General features: G+C 45.4%; 1 pseudogene; it reads left to right on the top strand.

Moving 5' to 3' along the window:
• The first annotated feature begins 3,896 nt into the window (after nt 1-3,896).
• On the top strand, nt 3,897-6,164 carry LOC115833660 (annotated as a pseudogene).
• Nucleotides 6,165-7,739: the final 1,575 nt, after the last annotated feature.

Genomic DNA, 7,739 nt, shown 5'->3' with positions numbered 1-7,739 from the left:
TTTAAACAAACCATTTTCATGTAAGTTTGAACTGAATTTTAAATGTGAACTTATCCAATGGAATTTTGACGCCTCTTCATATATTTCCTGTAATTTGCAGAGGCCTACGCCAGACCCAAAGTGGCATCATAATTTGTAGTTTATTGAAAATGCCTGCTTATGCATTCCATTTCTGTATCTTTAATAACAAGAAGAAAAACTATTTAAAAATTGCCCTCCTTGTTAAGGTTTGATTCATCTGAAAGTTTATATAAAAGTAGCGCTCTTCTCTGTAGAACATGATTATCTTTAGACATTTAATTTCCATTTTTGAGGCCATGATAACTCCTTGAAGAATTCTAAACTCTCTGAGGAGCTCTAACTCCCTGGCCTACTTTATTGCAATGTCCGTATGCCCATTTAATCTTGCAATAATTTACTGATAGTTTGCTGCCTGAGCATCTACGGTTCCTGTCCCAGTGCTCAGGCAAGGAGGTTAATATCTGTGCAGAAGCTCCAAGAGTGACTCTGGGGATGAACAGGCCCAGAGGTGTCGGTGCCACCCCAACACAGAGACCCTCTTTTGACCCCAGGGCTGAGAACACTGCAGCTGCTGCCCCTGCCACCTCCCGTCCCAGCCCCCAGGTGTCTGGGCTGCTCCAGGGATGTGCGTGCTAAGGGCAGCTAGACCAGCTATCTCCAGTCATGTGCCCGTGGTGCCTCAAGGCCTGTTCCTGTCCACCTTGTGTCCCAGTGTATCCATTCTGCCCGTGCACAGGCTCCACTGTCTCACAGGACTGCACTTAAAAAACATAGGTTCAAATAAAAAATTATTCAGAATGTCAATAGGATGGCTTTCTTACACCAGGCCCCAGCCCTCTGAAAGCAGGTCCCTATGGGACTGCTCTGCCCTGGCGCCCAAGAAGCTGGCCATTCCACAGAAATAAAAATGAATACAACTGCTTATGTTACTTAACACTGAGGACTTAGTGCTGAGAAACTTTGTTTTCTAAAATCACAAATAGGAGAGTCTTTGCTTTCTGGGAGCCTATCTACAGGAATGAGGCTTCCCACTCCCGCCTGGGTAGCTGAACCATTTTGCCACAAAGAAACAGCCTGAAAGTTCCTCCTCAGTTACAGGAAAGAGGTTTGGGGACACAGCATGGGTCTCACATTCCATTAAAACAGGCCGTGAGTCTCTCAGTCAGGCTTGATGGTTCCCCTTTTACATGGCTTTGTTTTGAGCTCATAAAAATGAATTAAATTAGATTTTACCTAAGCTTGGCATGCCCTCAAATCCTATAATAGCTACGTTTTGAGTTTTTGGGAAGAACCTCATGTCTGTGCTGGTGGATGGTCTTCCTTGCTGAAGCAAGATCGTATCTGTACCTTTGAAAGACAGAAGTGATACTCTGGTGGGCTTTATCAGACAAACTTTATGACCAGGACAAACATGGCTGTGACGGAGTCACACTGGGCTGTGCCAGGAAAAAAGAAGCAGCTGGAACCATAGGAATCTTCATGGAAAGAGTCAGCCCAGCTGTCCTTGAGCAACCAGGCCCATGTTACCTAAGCCTTCGTGGCTTCTTCCCCAGGGACACAGAGGTGCTGCATTTCACAGTGACTTTCCTATTTCAGATCAATTTCACCTCCTTCTCTAACAAGGCCTCACAAATGCACTGAGAGCTAGAGAGGACAAGTATAAAACCACAATGCTATCGGTGGTTCCTGGGATTGGAACAGGTGTGTAGGAAAAATTCGCTCTCTTCTATGGGTGACTTTTTAAATGTGAGTGTATTACTTTTATAATAATCATGTTAAGAAGGTCTCAATCAGGAGTGACGCCACACATGAAAATGATGGGAACCACTCTTTTAACTCAAACTCTTATTTACATGTAAGAGTCATGTAGTAACTCCAGTAAGACCCCTTGCCATGTACCTTGGCATTTCCTTAAGTATATTTACTCAACAAAGAAAGAGGCGTGATAACCTAATTCGATGTGTGAATCTGGATTGAACATGTACCCAGAAAAATCAACAACCACGAAGCTATCCTTGGAACAATTTCAGTGTCCATGGACACACTTTAGTTTTGCAATAATTTACTGACACTTTGCTTCCTGAGCACCTATGGCTCCTGTCCATTCAGGCCAGGGAGTTATTCTTGTTAATTTGTGTAAATGGTACCGTGATTGGTGTGAGAATTCTCCTTCATTTGTAAGAGATCCATGCTGAGATAAGTAGGTGAAGTGTCACGATGTCTGCCTCTTTCTAGAGGTGACAGAGACATATGTATTTTTAAAACATGATTATTAATTTAGACAAAGCACATAAAGGCTTTATTTCACATTCCGTTTCTTTGTATGCGTTCTTCACCAGGAGGAAATCACCTCAGTGTCAGGAATGAATGAGTCTGCCCCTCAATTCCAGCTTGCTCAACACACAGGGAAACAAAGTCCTGACAAAGGGAATGACTCTCTGGCAACTGAGCTGCAGCCCTGGGTGTATGTTCGTTTAGCAGTTCTGATGGCACCTGACCCAGCCCTCTCTTTGCACACCCCATCAGAAACTCCCTTTTATGAAAAAAATCATTGAGGATCTTGGCCATGCAATGTCCTCACTAGCTTCCTTTAAATCCACTTCTGGCCTGCCAAGAACAAGAGTTCTTCAGAACCTGGCATTTTAAATGAAGACGTCAGGCAGGTCATGAGGAAAGTCTCATTGTCCCCATTGCTCTGTCACTGCTGCATCTCTGAGACATCACAGAGGTGGACACCAGGCCTGCTTGTCTCTCAAACTGCCCTTAGATCCAAAGAGGGAGGAACCAAGATAAAGGGCTCTTATTTTCCTGAGAAAAGCCTGGCCCCTGAGCACCTGGCTTGGGGCTCTGTTCATTGTTTATGACAGCCAATGACTTCTCTGGGTTACAGAGGAAGGACAGGGTCCTGAGAGACCCATCACCGACAGGGAGACCACGTGGAGGCCTTGCAGCCCCAGTCCGTGCTTCTCCACCAAACCCCAACAGCAGTGAGCTCCCTTTGTGCTGACATCTGTGGAAAGCAGGGAAAGACCTGGCTCGCAAAGCCCTGAAGTCCTATGGAGCTGACGTTCCCTGAGTGACGGTGTGAGCTGAAGGAACTCAAGTATGGGCCATAGGCCACATCCTGGCCTGGGCCTGGGTGGACACTTAGGGGACACATGCAGTCACAATCCCTCCCTCTCATTCTCCTTCTCAGAGGAAGGAAGCGGGCACCCATCTGCCTCATCTCTGTCCTGTGGGGAAGATGGGGAGTTTCGGAGGACCTTTTGTGTAAATTTCACCAGCTCAGATCTCCTGCAGGGATGGGGCCCACCATGCTCCCGGTGCTGCCAGAAGCCCTGAGCCCCTCCAGGGTTCCTGGGTTTGACCCAGCCCTGTATCATCCCCAGGAGCTGAATATCCCGGCAATGGATAGAATTAGATAGAAAGAGCTCTCAATTTGGCCTGAGACTGTCCCCAGATACTCAGGAAAAACAAGATGTCCCACACAGTGGGTGGCAGGTGAGTGGCAGGTTATAGGCCCTGAGTTTGAGTTTGTTTCCCTGTGAGACAGGCCCAGCCCCTCACCCCATTTATACACTGGATTTTAAATGACGCAAGATAAGAGGAATTTTCTGGTCCCAAGAGCAGGAGGAAGGGATTTTCTGGGGTTTCCTGAGTCAAGATTTGCATAAGATCTCCTGCATGTGCATTGTTCTTTGAGGACCATTCTCTGACTCACCAGGTAAGTGGTTGAATTCTAATCTCTGTAATGAGCCTTGCAGCCAATACCAGTTCTGAACTCTACCCGGTGACCAGGGGCCAGGACCTTTATAAGGTAGAAGGCTTGATTCCTCCCCAGACTCAGCTCCTGGTGAAGCTCCCAGCCATCAGCCATGAGGGTCCTGTATCTCCTCTTTTCATTCCTCTTCATATTCCTGATGCCTCTTCCAGGTGAGATGGGACAGGGAAATAGGAGGGTTGGAAAAACGAAAGAATGGGGTACAGGCTGTCCATATCCTCTCTAATTTCCCCTAACCTTCCCTCCCTTTCTCTGTCCTTCCCTCCTCTATCTCTCTCTCCTGCCTCTCACTCCTCTACAGCTCCTGCCTCTCTCTCTCTCCTGCCTCTGTCTCTCTCCCTCCATCTTTCTCTCTCCTGCCCCTCGCTCTCTCTCTCCTGCCTCTCTCTCCTGCCTGCCTTTCTCTCTCTCCTCTGTCTGTCTGTCTCCTACCTTTCTCTCTCTCTCTCCTGTCCCTCACTCTTTCTTTCTCTATTTCTCTTTCTCCTGCCTCTCTCTCCCTCTTCTCTCTCTCCTACCTCTCTCTCTCATGACTCTCCCTCCTCTATCTCTCTCCTGCCTCTCTCTCCCTCCTCTATCTCTCTCCTGCCTCTCTCTCTCTATCTCTCTCTGCTTTGACCCTTGCTCTCTCCCTCTCTCGCTCCTGTCCCCTCTCTATCTCTCTCTCCTGCCTCTCTCTCTCTCTCTCTCCCCACTCTCTCCTGCCTCTTTCTCTGTTTCCCTCTCTCTCTCTGTTTTCACTATCTCTCTCTCTCTCCCTCTCTCCCCCAGAGCTGGTCTTTCTTTCTTTTTCTCTTTCTTCTACGCACACTTTTGACTGAGTAGACCATGTATCTTACTTAATTTAACCAAGCATTGGTTCAACATAGAAGGAGTTTGAGAACCCATTGGACACCCCACTCTCTATTTTAGGCCAATATGAAGGGGTCCAGTAGCTTGTAACCCTCATCTCCTCACTGCTTTCCACTCTGTGACTGCTAAGACTATGGTTGAAACCTGTTAGGTGACTTTTTAAAAATAAAAGTCAGAAATGTTATTTTATTCAAAGAAAGAAGTACAGAATGTCACTTTCTAAATTTTTATATTTAAAGGGTAGATATTGCAATCTAGAGAATTCCAGAAAATCATAAGCCCCAGCCTATACTGTGGGAACTACTGCTGCAGACACTCTGCCCCTAGGACTTTTCCTATCAGAGGCCCTGAGAACAGTCCCTGCCACGAGGCCACTGCAGGTTCACAGGACAGGGATGGCCCATGGAAAGCAACTTTTAAACCTGGGTGCCTAACCTTCATTTTCTCCTTGATATTATGGAAAAAAAACAGAAAGCATGAAAGGATAAAAGAGGGAGAGTGGAAGGGAAGGATGGAGAGAGAGGGAAAAAGAAAATCTGAGACTGAAACCTAAAGTAACTGGTGAGATAGATGCTATATTGTAAAAGCCTTATTTTATCAATTTTGTTTAAGGATCCTGGGTTACAAGGGAACCATGGGGCTCTGAGAGGCACCAGAGTCCTTGATATTTTCCAGCACGTAGGAGAGTACCAGGAAAAAAGGAAGGAAGGAATGAAGGAAGGAAGGAAGGGCGGGAGGGAGGAAGGAAGGAAGGAATGGAGAGAGGGAAGATGGAAGGAGGGAGGGAGGAAAGAACAAAAAAAGAAGGGTAACGTTAGGACGGGGACTTAGATGTGAGAAACAAGCAATTTCAAAAGCTTATTACTACAGTTAATTGTGGTTTTCAATTGTAAGTTGCTCCATGTTAAGTTCACATTAGACAGCTCCAGCCTAGTGAGTTTCATGATTTTATTCCATCTCAGTTCAAATACTTAACAGACTAAATGATTTGGAAAGCAAAAGTTACTGGCCTATGTGTTAAAATGGAGGTAGAGTGCCTTTTAGGCTATCTACTTGCGGTGGAGCTTCAATTCAATAAGGGATCCTTGAGAAGCTCCTACCAGACCCCACTTGGAGGCCCCGGTTACTCAGGAGAGATCAGGGTCTTTCACATTCAGGTTTTACAAAAATAAGCATCCCCCAAACCACAGCAGTGCCAGTTTCCGTGTCAGAAACTTAGATCCAAATGATTAACTCACATCTCATTATCATGATGGAAAAGCCCAGGCTTGGGAAAGAAGCCCGCTGCGGATTTACTCAAGGCGATAATGACACAGGGTTTGTGTCTTTCCAACATGGGTTTTGAGTTCTAACATGCTGTTTGCTCTTATTGTGTGTTTTTGGTGATATAAGGAATCCTGTTACCTGCATTAGGAGTGGTGAAATATGTCATCCAGTCTTTTGCCCTAGACGGTATAAATAAGTCAGCACCTGTGGTCTCCCTGGAACAAAATGCTGCAAAAAGCCATGAGGAGGCCAAGAAGCTGCTGTGGCTGATGTGGATTCAGAAAGGGCTCCCTCAGCAGAGACATGCAACATGTAAACCAAATTAAACTACGGTGTTCAAAGACACAGAATCTAGATTCTAGTAATTGTGGCCATTTGGTGGTGTTGGTTTGGGCAGCCCAATCTGACATCCTGGGAATGTCCTTCTCTGCTCTTCAGATCAGTGCAGTGATCAGGGACACCACAGTGGGGCTTGGAGTGCTTTCCAGGGTCACAGGCATCTGTTCCAGTTGTGTCCCTTGACCTTCCCCAGTTATTCCTGGCATTTTCCTAGAATGGGTGCTTTGTTCCTCCTGAATCCTCTCCTTGCAAGCCCTCACCTACCCCACACCTTCCGTAAAAAAAGCCAGCCCAACTCAAAGACAACTTCCCTCCTGGAATCATAGTGGATCTGCCAAAGGAGGGGATGCCCAGTCCTGTTCTTAGCAAGGGCTTCCTTCTTCTGGTTAAGTTTTCTTATGCAACTATGTCTCCTACAGAGGTGCATGAATTTTTAATCCTTCATTTAGCTATGAGATCTTTACTAGTGTGGACTTTGTGTTATTCATTCATGTGCTGGCCATTCCTAAACTATTTTATAAATTGGATGTCAAAATGGAGTTGTACAAGGGTTTCCTTACATACTCGCTTCTTCTGGTTAAAGGTTCTTATGCAATTATGCCTCCTACAGAGGTGCATGAATTTTTAATTCTTCAATTAGCTATGAGATTTATTTTTCTTTTTTTTTTTTTTGAGATGGAGTCTCCCTCTGTCACCCAGACTGGAGTGCAGTGACACAATCTTGGCTCACTGCAACCTTGGCCTCCTAGGTTCAAGCAATTTTCCTGCCTCAGACTCCTGAGTAGCTGGGACTACAGGCGCATGCCAGCACACCCAGCTAATCTTTGTATTTTTATAGAGATGGGGTTTCACCATGTTGGCCAGGATGGTCTCGATCTCCTGGCCTTTTGATCTGCCCGCCTCAGCCTTCCAAAGTGCTGGGATTACACTTGTGAGCCACCGTGCCCAGCCGAGATTTTTGCTAGTTTGGACTTTGTCTTATTCATTTATGTGCTGGTCATCCATAATCTATTTCATAAATTGGATGGCAAAATGCATTTGTACAAGGGTTTCCTTACATACAAACATAATAGGATCCAAGTAAATGCTGTTAAAAACAAGTCTTTTTGAGGGCACAATTAAATGAGGACAATATAGCATGGGACACAAGCAGAGGGGAGGAAACCTCAAGAAGAAAGATGGATTGACTCTAACGGGAAGCATCAAAAGAGCTCCCTGGCCCTGCCCTCTCTCCTTCGGAGAGTTTGGTCCTTAAATCATGAAATTTGCGGGTGTATCCTACATGCATAAGAAGCTCTCTATTTCTTCACATTAACTCTGCACTATAATTTCACATTAACTCTGCATTATAGCTAAATCTTATTAAATGTAATATCGCCTTCTTCTGGGAAAATGTGCTTCAGTTCCAAAATAATCCATTGTCTTTCATAGTCTCAAGATTGAAAAAGGTATTCAGACCTTGTTAGAGTAAAAGCATTTT

This window comes from Nomascus leucogenys, unplaced genomic scaffold (assembly GCF_006542625.1).
Source record: "Nomascus leucogenys isolate Asia unplaced genomic scaffold, Asia_NLE_v1 Super-Scaffold_518, whole genome shotgun sequence".
In the NCBI taxonomy this organism is placed as follows: domain Eukaryota; kingdom Metazoa; phylum Chordata; class Mammalia; order Primates; family Hylobatidae; genus Nomascus; species Nomascus leucogenys.
This window is presented reverse-complemented; position numbering and strand designations above follow the sequence as displayed.